Source organism: Crocodylus porosus, unplaced genomic scaffold (assembly GCF_001723895.1).
Source record: "Crocodylus porosus isolate Cpor-Errol unplaced genomic scaffold, CroPor_comp1, whole genome shotgun sequence".
NCBI lineage: Eukaryota > Metazoa > Chordata > Crocodylia > Crocodylidae > Crocodylus > Crocodylus porosus.
The window spans coordinates 43,056,939-43,075,726 of record NW_017728909.1 but is presented as its reverse complement, the minus strand read 5'-3'; the positions used below and the strand labels follow the sequence as shown (position 1 = coordinate 43,075,726).

Below are 18,788 nucleotides of genomic sequence, written 5' to 3'. Positions count from 1 at the left end.
CATGCTTCTACAATCAGCCATTTATAGATATAATCTCCTCCACCCAATAGTTTTCCACCCATGAAGCCACTGGCAAGAAGCTGGGAAAGGAACTGATTCTCTCCCAGCATCCATACCACAGTTGCTATACATTTTTGGAAGTTGCAGGAGTGAATGAGTGGTATCTTGTCTTTTCCAATTGCTCTGAAAGGGAGGGTCTTTTATCTGATGGCCAAACTACTGTCTTAATGATAATTTTGTTTCTGAGTTATCAGTGTTGTCTTGGAAGGAGTATACAGGTCCTTAACATTTTCTGGGACAATCGGTCAGTAAGATATAAGTGATTGTATTTTTCCATGGTCTGTAACATTCTTTTGAATTTATCTAAATTATACTGACTTCTATTCTGTGTGCAAAGCAATATGCATACCTAATACTACTTAGAAATCTGTAAATAATCATTTTAATTTATCTTTTCCTGACATTTAATCCAGCAATATGGAAGAAGTTAAACTCATTCAGTTCTTTAACCCTTGATAATTTCAAGATCATTTCAAGTTTTCTATGATGTCTGTAAATACAAACATGATAATCATTTAAACAAAATACCTCTCAGGCAGAGATTTTTTTCATAAGGGATCTGGTTTATAATCACTTAATTCCTATCGAATTGTCCTATGTTGCTGATAGTTATAACTTGACATTTTAGAACTTTCATCCTACAATCAAAATTAGCAGTTAATCAAGTTAATAATTTGTGCATGTATGTGGAGAATTTTGACAGTTTCCATGTCTTCACATACCCCAAACTATGAGCAATGCTTCCAATCTGGTTTTCCATTGGGGAAAACCTTAAAATTTTTCTCAACTTTGCTCTTCATTGATCTTGCAGATGACTGCTAAATGACTTATTCTAGAAATGGAAATGTAACAAAACAGTAAAACAAGGTTTGAGGCAAGAACTGCTCCTCTTCATTCCATGAGTAAGCCCGTTGGGTCAAATTTATCCTTGATATAAATCCTTGGAAAATTTAAAATAGACAAATTAATAAAACAGGCTCCCTATCTTCTGCACAAAGCAGTTTCCTATCCTGGGTCCCTCCTTCCCCCATCAGTGCCATGCAAAACTGGAGCAATTTCATATATGTGCCCTGGGACCTACAGAATCAACTCCCATAATTTATCTGGCAATGGATGAGAATGAGGTCTGAATCAGAGCACTGGCACAGGATCTCCTGATCGGCTTGACCAGAGTGAATGTCCGGTCTTGCCAGTGGCTTGCTTTTACCTTCACTCTCCACTTGCCCTTTCTTTCCTATTTTGAATTAACTCTGTTTTGTAGTTTTCAACTGACCATTTGGTTGAAATCCCAACTGATTTTTCTCCCTGTCTGGCTGACATTCCACTAGGGAAGAAACTGTTTTATACCATGGCTGTATGGGATATACTGTGCTTATACAGTGACTCCCAATTACATTTCCAAGGCTACTACAGACCTTGGGCTGGTCATACTCAGTTACAACACCTCATAGAAGCAGGCAAGTTTGGTAGGTAAGCAATACCCAAATCAGCCTTGCATACACAACTTTTAAGGGAGAACTAGTCCTTAGAAAGTGTCTTTCAACCTTCTCTGTGCTTAAATAAAGGTGTGCAAAACAGTAGTTCTCCTACTGGACAAATCCTGGTAATGTTTTCTTTTCCAAAAATATGGCAAAGACGAATCCTTTAACAAAGATGAACTACTTAATCCATCACATCAAGAAGTACTGAGTCAGGGCTACTAATACATGTTAGTATCTATCATTAGTAGTAATTCTATCTTAAATAACATTAGTAGCATAATAGCTCATCATGCTTGGGATAGCATGTTTTAATTTAAAATGGGGTGGTTGGTAAATGCAATATGATTGGGAGGTTCAGCTTGTCTCTTTAGCTTCTTCAGAGGGACTAGAAAGGGAGACCTCCACAAATATCATGCAGTGGTGGCCTTAGAATATGGAATATACGGGCAGGCAGCAGATTGATTAGGGAGATGAGGAAACAGCTTAATCTCTGACACATTACTTGAAAGACATGAATTCTGGAAGCCAAATTCCTTGTTTTTCCTGTTTTGGGGCAAATCCTGCTCTCTGACAGATTGTCATAAGAGAAAGAGCTTTGAGTCCCTTACATGGAGTTTAACAGGCAGGGGATGATTTGAGTCTAAACTCTTTATATCTCAAACAAACTGTTTATACTACATTAAAATGGTATGATCCTAAATGCTTAACAAACAGTTTACAGGGCTGTAGGTTGTAGCCATGTTAATCTAAGGACATAGGCAGACAAGATTATTTGGGTAAATCTGGTATCTTTTATTAGACCAACTTAAATAGTTGGAGAACAATTTTCAAGTAAGCTTTCAGGTTCAAAAGCCCTTCGTCAGGCTAAAGAAGTTTCAGCAGTTGGTGTGTGGAATGAAAAGTAAAGAAGCCAGAGGCTGGGCTGGTATGCATACACCATTTCTACAACATTCATCCTTAGCCTAACAAAGGGTTTTTGAACCCAAAAGCTTGCTTGAAAATTGTTCTCCAACTATTTGAGTTGGCCTAATAAAAGATACCAGATTCACCCAAAGAACCTTGTCTGCCTAATGGACAGTTTAAAATTAAAGTCTAGCGTGGCAGTGCTACTGGGCATGCTCAGTGCTTTTCCTGCATTCTTCCAAACCCTGCTTAAAATAAGAAGATTAACAGCGTTAAATGTATGTTTTCACACATCACTTGTCTTTGTTGAAGGTAACATGAAGAAGAGCAGTCAGAACAAGTCCAAAAATACTATGGCTAAGTACAGACCATCAAAAAGCCCAAGTCTGACTTGATTCAATCTCTGCAAGTTGGTCTAAACTGCATAGATTGAATTGATAAGCAAGTGAACAGATATTTACTTTTCCAGAAATGCAGCTTCATGTCTGCAATAGCCCAGACCAGAAGCTGAGGCGTGCTAGAGTATGCCTCTCTCCTCTACTAGAGCAGACAGCTTGGGCCAAGGCTAGCCCACCCACCCTGAAAGGGGGACTTTGCAGGAGAGGTGTAAAGCATCCTTGGGATGCTTGGGGGACTGTGAGCTAACTTGAATCTGGAGGGGATCTGGGACAGAAGTTTAATAAACTGATTTAACCTAAATCAGTCATGATATTACATTCATACCAGCTGCATATTAGTATATTTAATAATCATAAATGTTGCCTTTGTGTACTTTTTTTGTTGCAGTAAGAGAGCAAGAGAGAAAAAAAGAGAAATAAGCGAAAGAGGAGAGAGGGAAAGAGAAAAAAGGAAGAGAGAGAGAGAAAGGAGAGCAGAGCGAGAACCAGGCACATATACACACGCAGAGAACCACACACACACACAACCACACATGCACAAACACAGAGAACTAGAACAGACACATGCACACACACATCCAGCAAGACCGTTTCAGGCTGGACATAAGGAAGAATTTCTTTACTGTCCGAGCCCCCAAGGTCTGGAACAGTCTGCCAGCGGAGGTGGTTCAAGCGCCTACATTGAACACCTTCAAGAGTAAATTGGATGCTTATCTTGCTGGGATCCTATGACCCCAGCTGACTTCCTGCCCTTTGGGTGGGGGGCTGGACTCGATGATCTCCCGAGGTCCCTTCCAGCCCTGATGTCTATGAAAATCTATGAAACCAGTTTCAGCCATTTTGAAAGTGGTTTATGTGCACGGAACTTCTGTTGTGTTACCAATTTGAACTGGTTTCTGATCACTTGTACTGGTTTATGTGCAATTTCTTTCCCTAACCTCTAGGATGATAAGAAAGTGGAGCTGGAAGGGGCTTCAGGAGGTCATTTAGGCCAGCTCCCTGCTTAGGCAGGATCATCCCTGACTAAACCATCCCAGCCAAGTGTCTGTCCAACCTGTTTCTGAAAATGTCCAGGGATGAAGATTGCACAACTTCTCTTGGTAGCCTGTTCTAATACATGACCACTCTCACAAAGTTCCTTCTAATTTCCAACCTAAATTTCCTGTGCTGCAGCTTGAACACATTGCTCCTAGTACTGTCCCCTATGGCCAAAGAGAAAAAAAGCCTGTCTCCATCCTTTCTGTAATCTCTGTAATTCAAGGATTTGTTAGTGTTCTAGCTCTGAGGCCTGCTGAGTAGTTGAGCTCTTCTCCTTCTACTACAAGCAAAATGGAGCTAAGGCTAGAAGAAGTGAGTAGGGTTGGCTGGGAGACTCTGCCGTCAGAAATGAAACAGGAGTTTAAAATGCTCAAGCTGACTTTGGATGAAGTTTCTGCAGTTAAGGTATCTGTTAATGAGATTAGCTTCTCTGAGCCATTTGGTAAAGGCAAAATATAAATCAATCAACCAAGGGCAAGATTGATGCCCTGCAGTGTAGAATGCAAAATGAAGAAGACAGAATTTCTGACTTGGAAGATCACCTCACCGTAAATATGCTTCCTTTCTGATTAAGTTGAAGATCTGTAAAACAGGAGCTGGAGGCCCTAATCAAAGCTTTCTGGGGTTCAGGGAAGGGACTGAGAGAAGACAAGTGTATAAAATTCATATTGACCACTAAAATTTGTTCTCCTTGTCCAGAAATAGGTTTCTGAGGCCACAGCCAGCAGAAAGTGACCCTCCCCACCTGTCATAGTAAAATTCCTCAAATACCAACAGAAAGATAAAATATTAAGAGAAGCTAGAAAATTAAAGGAAAAAACTTATGAAGGGAGAAATACTATGATTTTTCCAGACTTAAGTGGAGGAACACTTTAAAAAGAGGAGAGAATCTCTCCTCTATCTCTAGAGAGAGAGAACCTGATTAGGCTGGACTTAGAAGCTACTATATGGTACTCTGCAAGGTTGAGTTTCATATTTCTAGCAAGGCACAGGCTTATTTATAAAAATAAAATCTGTTTTATTAAGTGTGTTTTATATGACTCTGCTTAAGTAACTTTTGCCCATTTTCTTCTAAAAGAAGACTAGCAGTTATCAGCTCTATGGAGCTGGCAGGTCACATCTATCCAGCATGGGTTCTAAGCTAAATGACTATTACAGTTGCTTCATATAATAAGGTATTATTATATGGTACTCCATGTGAACTTAATTCCTTTGTGTAGCCATTGTAAAGGAGCAATGAAACAGCTGCAAAAAACTCTGCCTCAGACAAAGGCCACCCCAACAAGTTAAAAATAATCTCTACTACCTTTGGGGATGTCAGTTGTAGCCATGTTGGTCTAAGGTTGTAAGCAGACAAGGTTCTTTGGGTAAATGTGATATCGTTTATTAGACCAATTGAATAGTTGGAAAAATTGTTCTTTGCAAGCTTTCAGGTGCAAACAACTTTCTTTAGCCTGAAGAAGGGTGTTTGCAAGCTTTTGGGTACAAACACCCTTCTTCAGGCTAAAGAAAGTTGTTTGCACCTGAAAGCTTGCAAAGAACAATTTTTCCAACTATTCAGTTGGTCTAATAAACGATATCACATTTTACCTAAAGAACCTTGTGTGCCTCTACCTTCTGTGGGAAGGTACCTTTGCACTCTGCCTTCTGTGGGATACCCACAGGACACATTATGGTGATCCTCAAGACTGCACAAACCCATGTATGAGGCTGATCAGAGAAAATGCAGGTTACTTTTCTTTGGTCTGTGTACCATGCTCTGCATATGGTGAATTGGGGCCAGTGGATCCATAGTTTGGTCAACAAGAACAGGACAAAATCATAAAAGACCACACAAAGTATTCACAGTATACACAAACTAACTACAAGGAAATAGAATACAATGTTTACCGAGACCAACTCCTAAAGCTGGAGGGTAACAGTAGGCTCCCTGGTTAGAACATCCAGTGCCAATCTTGTACGTGGGGCAACATGGGGAGATTGTAGAGCTACTCCTTAATTGTCTTAGTTTTACACATCAGACAAGTGTACCTTTTTTTGGTATTCAGTATCTAAAAACTGTACTTCCAAATTACCTTTTTTGTGGCATTTAAGTGGCCATTATCATGGGCATGTTTTCTGTGTCTTCATGGTTTATATGGTTGAGCAGTATTTTTCATATTTTTTCTTAGACTGTATTTAAGAGACATCCACCGACTTCTTCCTCCAAATATTCAGAGGAAAGTTCTGAAAGGTAAAGGATAAGAACAAAAATTGAAGTGTATTACATGAAGCTGACACTACAATTGTCTCTGTTTTATAAAAGAAGAAAAAAGATCTTTTGAGTTGTATTTAATTTAATGACAAATTCTTGTCACATTTAATTTTTAACAAAGTTTTATTTTCTCTCTAAGCATTGTTGGAATTTTTCCTAGGTGTGTTGGGTTGTTTTTTCTCGAGTCTTCATTGAGAAAATGTCTTGGAAGAAACATACACATGAGCATATCCATTTAAATGTATAGAAAAATGTAAGTTCATGTCACTAAAATTTCAGACTAACAAAGTCTCTAAAATGTCTATTCTTTTCTTATTGTAGTTAATGGAAAATTTCCCAGGATGGGGACCCAGATTACTTTTATGTATAAATCAATTGTTAACATATTTATTTAAGTTAAAAGTCTAATAATTATTATTGGCTGATGACAAGCTAAAGGACTTAAAGGCCTAAAATGAAATCAAGGCTCAATACCTAATATTTTAGCCAGTGTGTTCTATGATCAAAAAAAGACTGACAAACAGGCTGCCTAATGTATCTATAATCCCATTCAAGGTTTTTAATAACATAATTGTTCAAACGGATTAATAGTGTCACCAGAACCTCAAGATGGAATTACATCCTTCCTTTTGCTGCTATGTGATAGTAAATACTGCTTTTCACTTTCAGCAAAGCAACTCGTATCATGCCTATACATCCTGCTTCTTGTCTCCTCTAAAAACTTGCACTCTCAGAAATGCTGTATGATTTTTGTTCAGACTGTTGAAAATGAAAATAGATGTCAAATTAACTCATTTTTACTTTTAGGTATCTGAATGAAATTTGAAACCTAGTTCACTTTGGGGAAAAAAAAATTTATGCAGCAGAGAAAGATGCAGTAAATCTATTGTTGCATTTGGAGGTCTTTCAGAAGGTCTAATCAGAGTTGGTCAGGAATTTTTCCACATGGGGAAAAACTTTTTTAACAAAACTTTGTTAAAAAAAACCTGTTGTTGGAAAAGGTGTGTCAGCTCTGAGTGAAGGGGAGGGGAAGAGAGGGCTATTCTTGAATAGGGAAAGCTTGATGTTCTGGACTGTCGCCTGGAATTACCAAACCCAAGCTTAAATTGCCGCTCTTGTTGATTTTGATTAGGATGGGAACCTGGGTCTTCACTTCCCATGTGAGAGGTCTAAACGCTTAGCAACAGAGTTAGTTTCTCTGTACCATGATGAATATTTAATCACTTATGCATAGTGGAATAGCTGGACCAGGAGAGACTTAAGAAAGCTTCAGCAACAGTAGTCCATAGCCTCATGATGATCAGGGCATGCATGTGAGAGAGCCAGGTTGAAATTCCTCATCTGAATCATGAAAAATAAAAATGATTTAAACATGGGAGAATCTGGAGTTTCTCTCCATTTATAAGGTTTGTTTCTTTTGTCTGTGTGTAGAATGCAAAAAAAATTTGAAATCCTAGAGTTTGACAGGACAGGAAAATTTGTCTCCCATGCAGCTTTATTCTGATGTCTCTAGAGGAGGATCAGCAGTGCACCCTATAGCTTTCTTTGCAGTCCTACTAATTTTAGGAAGTGGAGTAAAGGACACCAATATGCTTCTCACAGCCCTGCTGGATCTGGAAGGGTAGGAGGTAACCAACTGCCTCTGCTTTGCAGTCTTTTTTTTTTTTTAAAGTGGGGAGCAACATAACAGCCAGTCCTCTTCTACTGATCCATACATCTGCTTTGAAGCAAAGAGTAAAAAGAGCAAGCCATTGGTGCTTTGGCCTTGAAGGTGTGTGCTGCAGCAAAATACAGTAGTAATCACCTCCTTGTGTGCCTCTTGCTTTTTGAATGATTTCTGTTGACGCATGCTAATGTGTATATGCTGCAGCCAAACAAAATGTTGAAATAACCTATCCATCACATTGATTGCCATACATGAAGTTAAAAAAAAAAAATCTATTACAGGTTAGACAGAGAAGCAGAATCTACAAAGGCATGAACACAGACACTCCAGCTCCACAGTTACTGTGTGCACAGAACAAAGAGAAGAGCACCCAGTGCGCCAGGCACTCGCACCCCTGCACGGAGCACAAAGCACACGGAGCACGTTGTTCACAGAGGGGGGAAAATTGCTACCTCTGAAGTCCGGCCAGCCACTTTCATCACCGCTTACTGCGTTCAGCCGCAGGATGGCGCTCTTTGAATAAGCAATTACATGAAGGGCATCCTCAGGTTGACCACAGATCCCGAGAATAAAACAGTTTTCTGTCTGAACTCTGGCATCTCTTAGGGGCGTTATTTCACAGTTCAGACGTGACATTTGTAGTTACACTCTGCTCTGGAGATGTGTGGTTATCCTAAAGTCCTTGGACCAGTAGTTTGGTCAAAGCCCGTGCGGGAGTCGTGTCGTGCTGTGCATCCCCGGCACATTTCAGCCCGATTGATGACAAATAAGCTACTTTTAAAGGTTCTCGCTACTGTGAGGAGCGAGCCCACGTGCCTGGGCGCAGCAATCCAAACTCCTCCAGAATGGCTCTTTATCTTAAAAGCAAACGTGCCGCTCCCATATGGAGCGTGTTTATTTGGAGCTGTCAATGCCAACCACAGGACCGAGCTCTACATTTGAAGTGGCACGTAGCCAAATCCCGATTAAGGTCACGATGAGGACTGTTGACTCTGTAGACTGATGCTTTTCCCTTTCGGGGCTCGGGGAAGAATTGGAATAACTCCTCTTGGACGTTTCCAGTCTGAATCATTTCAGACTTAAGCCAACTATTCATGGATTCACCAGAAGAATTACACCTACTACCTCCGGCGTAGGATGAAAACCCCTCCCTCACATGGGAAATAATATTAGCAGAAGCTTGAAATCTTAGAGCCTAGATTCAGGAAGGGTTTTTCCCCCACCCCGCTCTCCTTTTGGCAATCGGAAATTAACTTGGCGGGTGTGAGAGCTGGGATTTCAAGACGCCAGTTCCACCCTCTCGCCCCCCGAGCACCGGCACCCCCAGCTCGCCCTTCGCCTCCCTCCGCATAAATGATTCAGCAGATCACACCAGTGCAAGACGACCTTCCCCTTAGACCCCTTCCCGTTTCCGATCTGTATGCCAGATTGTATTCAGAATCTCACTGCATGGAAGATATCCTTGGGCTTCCCTCCCCCTCCTCCTCCCTCGTTTGGTGCCAGCAGGTTTCTCATTGCAAATGAAAGTGAAAGTGCAACGTCTCGTCCTGTTTGATGTGCAAAGTCCGGGCTGAGCGCATGTGGCGCGCGAGGGCCAGGCGCACTCGCCTCTTTGTTGTGCGCCCCCGAAAGGAGCTCCCACCTGGCCCAGTCCAGCAACCTCGCTCCGCAAAGCCGCCCGGCCCAGCTGCCACTTCAACCCCCAGCCGCGTCGCGTAACCCCAGCTGGCGAGGATGCGGCTTCTTGGCCGGGCTCCGGAGTCAGCGAGCAGCCGGCAGAGCCCGAGCCCCGGGGCGGCGGAAGCCGGCGGGTGGCCCGGGAGGTGCGAGTGCCGAGGGCCGGGCAAGGAGCCCATGCCTGCGAGAAGTCCGGGGCAAGGGGCATGCCGGCTGCGTGCAAACCCGCCGGGAGCCTTCCCGGGGGATGCTCTAGGAAAGCCCTGCTGCCAGCACGTCTGCAGGCTTAGAGCTTTTGCAAAAATCTAGTCGGTCTAAGAAAAGGTATCGATCACCTCTACCACAAGTGCGGAGGCAGCCGGCAGCAAGCCCCTTCTCCAGCTCTGGGTCGGGGAGAATCCAACCAGGTCCTCAGGCTGAGGCTCAGCCCAGGTCCGGTCTCCCGCCCCCTCCCCCCAGCACGGCCCGGGGTGAAGCCCGCAGCCTTTCCATTGGCTTTTGTAATCGCACCAGGACGCTGCAGCCCGGGGGTCCTGCCAGGGAAGCTTAACTCCTCTGCCCCCGGCCAGCCGCCCCCTGCGCAAAGGTAGCGCGGGAGCCCGCCTGCCTCTGCGAGGTTCCCCGAGGAAAGGGGAGAGCTGCGGGGCCGGGGTTGCTCCCGTTCGCGTGGTGGAAAAGTTTACATTATCTAAACCCCCGTGAATGATTTTTTTCCCCTCCGGTTACCCTGATTGTACCTCTGCATCCCCCTCCCCCTCCACGTGATGGGCCCGACATGCGCAGCAGCGCCAGGGGAGCCAGAGGCACATCTGCAGACTGACGTCAGTGTGTGCTCAGCCTCCCGGGCAAAGCTGCCAAAATTCTCCTCTGCTGCTGCACTCGAAACTTGGCTGGAGGCCGGTAGTGAGAAGAGATCTAGGGCTACTTCAACAAAACTTTCTTGAGTCCTTCCTGCTCTCCCTGCCTGCTTTCCCTATCTCTCTTTCTCTCTCTTTCTCTCTCTCCGCTCCCTCCCTTCCCCCAACTCGGATGATATTCACATGGTACTTTGCACAGAGGAGGCTGGTCAAGGAGAGGGTACCCACCCCCACCCCAAAATAAGTCTCTTTTCCTTCCTTCCTCTTCCCCCTCTTTTTCACTTCTTTTGGTTGGAAAGACAAAATGTGCAGGGTGATAGCCTGGGTGAATTGATGGCATCCCCTTCTCTGCCAAGTCCGTTCGTTTTTCTAAAAAACCCGTTTTAGGAAAGCTAGAGGATTTCATTCTGTTGGAGAGTATAACTGGTGTTGCCTGCAAAGAGGGCAAAGCAGAGAGGAATACGGGAATCGTCCAGTGCAATCTCTATTGTTTGAAACTAACTTTATATCAGAAATTGAAGATGAAAACGGTAAGGAGAGACTTCACGCTATACAATGCAACTTTTCCTTGTGCTTTTCTTGTCTCCTGAATAACGATGCGTGTAGATCTTGGGGGGAGAGCAGGGGGGAAAGTTTAGACTGCATTTTGGCGAGGTGCATTTGGAATAATTTCAGAGAGGAACTTTTGAGGTTTGAGAATTACTGGGGGATGGGGATGCGAGACTTTTCAGTTGCAAAGGATGGTGATTTATTAAGTGTATTCTTGAGCAGAGCATTCTTTTCCAGGTTTACACTGAATTATTAGTGGAAACTGATTTAAAAAAACCCAACTATTCGACTTTGTTTCAATTTAAAAAAAGTCGAGCATTGGGTAGTGTCCTGTCAGAGTCTGCTTCAGCGGTCAGACAAGTGCATATTTTGTGTCTGGACTCCAAGGGTCCGCATTAACGTGCGGGCTGCAGCTCTGATGCTCTGGATGTTAAGCTCTTAATAGGCTAATCAAAGCGATGGAAGCGTGTGGTTTTGATTTACTTCTAGCCTTTTGGGATTTGCTCCACTGTTAACCCTCCGGAGCGTTATTTATCAGTGTGTGTCTGTGTGTCTAGCTTATGGCACTCAGTTGAAAGGGATTTTTGGAGGGGTGGGGGGAGAGATAATTGGCTTCCTGATGATGTGTGTCCAGTTCGTGTCTTCGCTCATTTCTTTCATTGTACAAGAGTGGAAAAAGCGAGCGCGCGAGAGGAGAGTGTCTCAGACTCTTGTTTTTATTTGGGCTGCCGGTGCAACGCAGCGTGGCGAGGTGCCAAGTGTCTGGGTCACACGCGTTTTATCCAAATAGATTTAGCGCTGCTGTCTGGAAATGGGCTGCTGAATGTTAACTTTAGGATCAACTCCACCAGAGCAGCTAGACTCTTCCCTTCAGTCTCTCGGGGGGGAACAGGGCTTTTTAATTTTTTTTCCCCCCAAGAATTTTCTTTCAGGGGCGTGTGTCTGATTAACTCTCATTTCCTTTTCTATTGATATTTACTGCGAAATTCTTCTTGAGGGTCTCTTCCCCTCCCCCCCTTTTTTTTTACGTAGTGCCCATGACAGCGGATCCCTGGAAGTCTGGCGGGGCTCGAGGGGAGGAGCGGGGCAGGCTCGGGGGAAAGGGCTGGTCAGATAACTGCGGTTTTGTTTCTCCCTCAAGGTGGTAGCTGAGCTGGTGGTTTACATTACAGCGCACACAGCAGCACTTGTATTGTCCACGCCTTGGTGTTTGATTAATAAGGCCCCTTTCCCCGTTGTGTGTACTTTGCACCCCGCTCCCTTCCCCTCCCCAGAAAGCCCACTTTTGCGGCGAGCCTTTAAAGCGCGGGTTGCGTGTCGCTGTTTCTGCCTGTGCAGCTCGCAGGGGCAGCTCTCTAATCCTCAGGCTTTTGAAGCAGCGGGGTAATGGGCAGCCCAGTACCTGTAATTGAATGTGGTTTGATTTATTCCCACCCCCTCCTTGTCCCTTCTCGCCCCTCCCTCCGCATTTCCGTAGCAACCACTCGTAGCCCCGGCGGGGCGGACTGCCCGCTCCTGCCCATTGGAGACGCGGCTCTGTCCCGTCTGTGACTCGCATGTGCGAGGTAGCGAGCCCGAGCCCGAGCCGGGGGGCAGGGCGGCTCCTGGCCCGCCCCGCCCGGAACGCGGCCCTAGACCAAACAAGCGGCGTATGCCGCTTCCCCCGGGGCATAGCTGACAGCCAGCCATGTGTGTGTAACCGGGAGGCTGCTCCCGCGCTGCGGGCAGGACTCGGGACAGGCGGCAGCGCGCCTGCTCGGGGGGCACCCAGTCGCAAGCCCGTGACGGAGCTGTGCTCGCGGCCCGGGCCCCTGCTAAGCCGCAGCCGGCCTGTGCCGCCCAGGGGCCCCGCGGCTGGCGCGGCCGCGTGTGCCCGGCTGCGGCGCGCTCCCCGCACGGGCTTGGCCGCAGGAAGCTTCCCGGCTCTCCGTGAGGCGGCGGCGGACCCACAGGTGCCTGCTTGGCCCTCGGAGGCGCCCCCGACGTAGCCCGGGTCCGGGGAGGAGGGAAGGGCGCCGGACCCCTCCCCCGCGCCCTGGGAGCTGCCCTCCCGCCCGGCACCAGGCGGACCTGGCTTCCGCCGGGGGCTGCCGGCGCCTTCCCGCTGGTGTCCTGCTGCAACCTGGATTCAGGAGAGAATTTTTTTTTTTAATTATTAAAATATATCTATATACATATATTTAAGTATATATACACATCCTTTATCATAGACTTCCACTGCATCTTTTCTTTTCCAAATCACCTTAAGAAACTTGTGCACCCCTTACAATAACCACCCCCCCTCTGCCTTGCCCTAACCCAAACAGTCTCATTAGTCCTGGCCTCTATTTGGGGTTTACGGTCTCAGTTCATTCGCAGTCCTTGTCGCTGTTGATGTTGCTGTGCTTCCACTGCTGCTGATGCTATTGTTGCCCTCCTGTCTTCAGGTCCAGTTGTGTCGTTGTCTTCTTTGTTCTCCCTGTCCACTTCCTTTCCCCGGGGGCTTTAAACAGCCTGTGCCATATGTCCCTTTTTCAGATGGAGTTGGCTGCGAAAACCCGACGACGGTTCGAGTAGGCATCGGCAGGGACCAGGGTCAAGAGCATGTGGGCAGGTTGTGGCCCCTCACAATTCCCGGTAGCTGCAGGATTGCTAGTGTTTGTAGTAAAAAATCCAGTGAAAAATGGATTCTCCAAGGCTGGGGACTGACTGGGCTGTGCCTCTGTTCCTGCTGGGGCTTCTTCTGGACTCTCCTGGCTAGAGGGTTTTGCCCCTCCACTCAGGGAGTGACCCACCACCAGGTTTGGGGTCAGGAAGAAACTTTACCCCATGGTTATAATCATACACGCAGAGTCATGGAGAAGTAGTCCAACCCCCAGCCTGATGCAGGATCAACCCTACCCAAGCCATACACTCCATCATCTAAACTCCACATAAGACTGCTCTCAACCCTGACACAGCACAGACTGAACACCCTAACCCGCCACAGGTAAAGCAGGGGAACCATGGCAGCCAACATCCTGCTGCTTTAAAATGGTCAGATTTGTACAGACTAGGGGATTGGCCTTCCTCTATAGCAGGGGCCTGGCCCTCTCCCCAGGATCTCTTTGAGTGTATGTAGAGGACCTTTATAGCAGCAGGACATTGGCTGCTGCCGTCCCCCTGCTTTACCTGTGGTAGGTTAGGGTGTTAGTTCTGTGTTGTGTCAAGGTTGACAGCAGTCCTATGTAGACATTAAATTATGGTTTGTCTGGGATGGTTTGCACAGGGGGGTGATCCTGCCTCAGGCCAGAGGTTGAACTAGATGATCTCTGCAGGTCCCTTATAGCCCTACTTCTCTGTGATTCTGTGAACTAAGAACTGGCACTTTCCCAGAAACAACTTGCATCTAAAAAAAGATTGAAAACTGCTGAGGTAGACACAGCCTGGCTTATTATGAATTTGTTGCTGACAAAAGGTGTCACTGAGAGCAGTGAAGGCTGGATCCTCAATTCATCCAGATAGCACATTGGTTATATGCAGCAGAAGCTTTTATATACTGCCCTAGCATCATGCTGGAGTGAGAGAGTACATGGAGCACTGTGAGCAGCTCATCTTCCATGCCCCTGTCCCAGAGCATGAGGAAAACATGCTTGGCCTGTTTTTAGTGGTTTATATTGGCTGTAGTTCTGCCAAACCAATGGGTAAAGGAATTCTATCCCACTACTAAATCAGAGATTTTGTTGCATGAACACTTTTCACCTATTTACTTTGATGGGGGCATTTCAAACCAATTCATGTAGGTCACTGAAAAGACGTTACATGATAATGACTTTTAGCCTCTACTGACAAATGCTGAACTTGAACTAGTGATATAAAGGTGGCAGGCACCATGAGTACTAGCAGAAGCCTGAGTTATATAGCCTCCTTATGCTTTACATTTTAAAGAGACTAGGATGTTAAGATAATATATCATAGGCACTTGCTGGAAATAAGCTCTCCATTGTGAGGCTGTGGCTAAAACAAGTGATGTGATTTTTCAATATATAAAGAGGAGACTACAGAATAGGTGTTGGGAGGTGATATTCCCTCAGTATATGTCATTAGATATACTATTAGAATATCATGTCTAGTTCTAGTATATCTTTCTTTCAGAAAGGGTTCAGAAAAGAGCTACAAGAATAATGAGAAATCTGGAAAACCCTGCTTTACAATGAGAGATTTAAGATTAGTCCAAGATGAACAGTTCAGGGAACTGTTTAAGATTGGTCTGACCCTGACCAGAGGGGCAAAGACCTTCTAGCCAGGCACCTCCAGGTTTAAATCCCAGCAGGACCACTGGCACAACCCAGTCACAATCTCCAACCTTGGAGAATAAGTTTTTCACTTGATTTTTGACTAGAGACTGAGTTCAGGGAAGGTTAAGCTATAATTTGGTCAGGCTATAGGAACCTACATGAGGATAAGATTTCTGATAGTAGACGTCTTTTTAGTAGGCAAAGCTATAACAAGATCTAGTGGCTGGAAGATGAAACTAGACATATTGAAGTGGGAGGTAAAAATATATACTGAGAGTTAAAAATTAAAGTTTAAGTTTTTAAACTGTCTTAAAACTGTAGGATAGATTGTATTATTAAATGTTTCAATCAAGATTGGATGTCTATCTAAAAAATCAAGGTGACCAACACCATGGCATGCGCAGCCACTTTGTGTGACATGGTAAAGCAGGGGTGGGCAAAATACATATCCGGCCCACAAGGCCCGTGAGGCCCCTAAAAAATGTAGAAAATTAATATTTCTCTGCCTTTGGTTCCAGTCAAAAATGACAGGAACCAAGGGCAATAGGACCCAGGGGAAGCTTGGGAGGCTCCAACAACATGCCCTGCCCCCCTGCAGCCAGAAGCCCCACCTGGGGCTTCTGGCCTGGAAGCAGGTGGCTGCTCAGCACTGCAACTGCGGGTAAGTGGCAGGGGAGAAGGGGGGGGGAACCCCAGGCAGGGAAGGAGCATGGGTGGGGGGAGCGGCCCCTTCCCTATGTAACGGGGCCTGCTTGGGGCTGATCTCCATGTGGCCTGCCCACCTGTTCTTGGGCTAACCACCTGCTTTCTCACTTGCCACACCTTGATCTTAATGAATTAATAGAGGTGTTAATTAAGCGGGAGGCTGCCCATTTTCTGCTCCGATGCCAGGGGGCACTATTTGCAGCTCCATTCCTCCCCTGAACTGCAGCCCAGGCCTCACAGATGGCATCTTGATGTTCCCATAATCACTGGCCCCACTCTGGGCCCCAGAATCCTTCTATCAGGACCCTTGCATGATCCCTTCATTCAGCTATGTAGCTCCCTGAATCTATTTTCCCCTCTCAGGTGTGGTTCTCCCCTGGGACCTTTGCCTCCTCTAGCCCTGGCCCACACCTAGGCCAGTCGGGACCCCAGATCCCTGGATCTTGGGAGTCCCTTGCGGTGGGTCCGCAGCTCTTTTCACTGTCCTGGTCCTGGCCTCAGCCTGGGCCAGTCAAGGGTACTCTCTCATTCAGGCTCTTGAGTTCCTAGCCCTTCACTCTCTCTCTCAGGGTCTGCCCTCTGGGCCCTCCAAACACAAGGGGTTACCCACCCAGTGGGTGGGGCCAGGGGTTAAGGCACCCTGACCTGCCTTTCACCGGGGTGGTAACTGGCCTGGCATTTCCTGGGGGCTTCCATGCCACTGAGAGCTCCACCAGGCCACCCACTCCTGGAAGGGTGCAGTTTTAGGTCATACCCAGGACCAGGAGGCTCCTTACCATCCCCTACAGCTCCTCCCTTACCTCCAGATGAAGCTCAGCAGCCCTTTGCCCAGGCAGTGCTGTTGCCTGACCCCTTGCAGCTAAAGTGGCCTGTTTATATGGGCAGCTGTGAACCTAAAATGGCTGCCCTCATTAGGCACCTGGCGGCTGCCAGCTCCAGCACCTTAAAGTGGCAGGCACACACCGGGCATCGGGCAGGCGAGGGGCTGCTTTCCCCCCTGCCCCTGCGCTCAGCACCAGCTTGTAACCCAGCCCCGCTGCCAGCCTGGCAGCGGGGCTGGGTTACAAGCTGGTGCTGAGCATAGGGAAAAACGGCTCCTTGCTTCCCGTGTGGCTGGTGCCCTGTGCTGCAGTTGCTCACAGCCTGCCTGGAACTGTCTGTGCCTGCTCTGGACAGCGCCACACAGTCTGCGAGAGCTTGCAGTAGGGAGCACCCGCCATGGGATGGGCAAGGGGCCGCTTTTCCACATGCTCAGCACCGGCTTCTTCCCTGCCGGTGAGCAAGGGGTTGGGGCTGTGCGCTGGCCCCTGCTGGTACCGTGTGGCTGGGGGGCCAGTGGGAGCACAGGGCCCACACTAGTGTCCCAGGGTCAGTGCTGGCGGGGCCCCAGCTGGCAGGGGCTCTGTGGAGCCAGGCCAGCTCCCCCCTCTCCCTGCTGGTGCAGCCCAGCCCGGCTCCGTGGACCCCTGCCAGCCTGTGTCCTGCTTTGGGCCCCACCGGTGCTGGCCCTGGGACACTGGTCCCAAGATGGTGACCAGGGGGCGGAGCACTTGTCAAGGGGTGAGGCTACCCATGTCAACCTGCCAAAACTGGGTAAGCGGCCCTCCATCCAAAATAATTGCCCACCCCTGTGGTAAAGAGAATAATGGGAGATAGAACTATATCTATGTTCTCCTTCAAAAAAACCGAAATCCATGCCACACCATCCACTTGCAAAGCATCTTTTATCTCTATTGTATTTTCTCAGCATGCTATAATTAAATACTGTATTCAGTTGTGAATGAAGGCTAAAGGAAATGGAATCCTGGTGTCTAGTTTGATTTTTATTATAATAATAAACTATAGTTTAATGACTGGTTACATAATGTTCCCTGTATTCATTTCAATACTAATAAATAGCTTTTCCTTGAGGTTGAATGTATTGAGAGGAATTTGGTGTGCACTTTGAACAGTGATGTATGTTATGAACCCAATTCCACAATCTTTATTTATGGAAACAGTTCCACTAACTTCAAAGAGAAAGTTTGTGTGAATAAAAGCTGTAGGGACAGGCCCTCCACGTTACAGAAATGTATAAACTGTATAAATCCTTGTCTTAAGTGACAAAGTTGCTGTAAAATACAGTTAGTGATGTCATATGTGTTTAGGCCTTTTTATTTAAATTGTTTTCAACTTTACAGGTGCTTTGTTTGACTACTATTGAGATATGGGTATTGAAAACAGTTACACTTCATTATATTATGTATGGAAACTGACATTTTATTTAAAACAAAGTAACAGATAGTTTGTTACATTGAATCAGTATCAACAATTTATATAGCCCAACTTCCCTCAGTCTCCTAAAAATTCCTGAAATGTATAAGAATACATTAAATGATTGTGCATATAAAAATCTTTGCTAACATCTAAAAGACTGCCAATATATAAAATTAACAGTTTTAAATGCAGAAATTAATTATTTGGTATCAACTAAAACTCACCTTGAAGTGAATGAAAATTTTGCCAACATAAGTAGAACCAGGCCTTGAATAATAATAAAATTTACATTGTAAAAAGATAACTGTGCACTGGATGCCTTTCAGGGTTCTTCTGTTGTCTGTCAGGGCATTTATAAATGTACCTTTTTGTCTCATGATGCGCTGGAGATCTGTTGCTTCAGAGTAGACTCAATTAATTGAGTCTGCTCTGTACACAAGCTGATGTGCACTGCACTGTGCCACATGCAGTTGTATAAATGGCAAAATGAGCATCAGCACACAGAAGGCGGTGGGCTTTTCATAGACTTCATAGATTTCATACACATTAGGGCTGGAAGGGACCTCAGCAGATCGAGTCCAGCCCCGTGCCCCAGCGGCAGGAAGTCAGCTGGGGTCATAGGATCCCAGCAAGATAAGCATCCAATTTTCTCTTGAAGGTGTTCAATGTAGGTGCTTGAACCACCTCC

General features: G+C 46.0%; 1 protein-coding gene and 1 long non-coding RNA gene across 2 annotated transcripts in view; one reads left to right on the top strand and one right to left on the bottom strand.

The window, feature by feature from the left end:
• Positions 1 to 6,040: 6,040 nt before the first annotated feature.
• LOC109307964 lies at positions 6,041 to 9,815 on the bottom strand. The gene is made up of 2 exons (XR_002100421.1): positions 8,290 to 9,815; positions 6,041 to 6,106 (listed from the first exon to the last, which is right to left on the bottom strand). It is a non-coding gene; the product is annotated as an uncharacterized LOC109307964 (long non-coding RNA).
• A 500-nt stretch (positions 9,816 to 10,315) lies between these two features.
• ADAMTS6 (ADAM metallopeptidase with thrombospondin type 1 motif 6) overlaps positions 10,316 to 18,788 on the top strand; it is a 346,787-nt gene continuing 338,314 nt past the window's right edge. The window contains exon 1 of the mRNA XM_019532140.1: positions 10,316 to 10,864. The gene's annotated coding sequence lies outside the window, so the exon portion shown is untranslated. The remainder of the gene's footprint in view (positions 10,865 to 18,788) is intronic.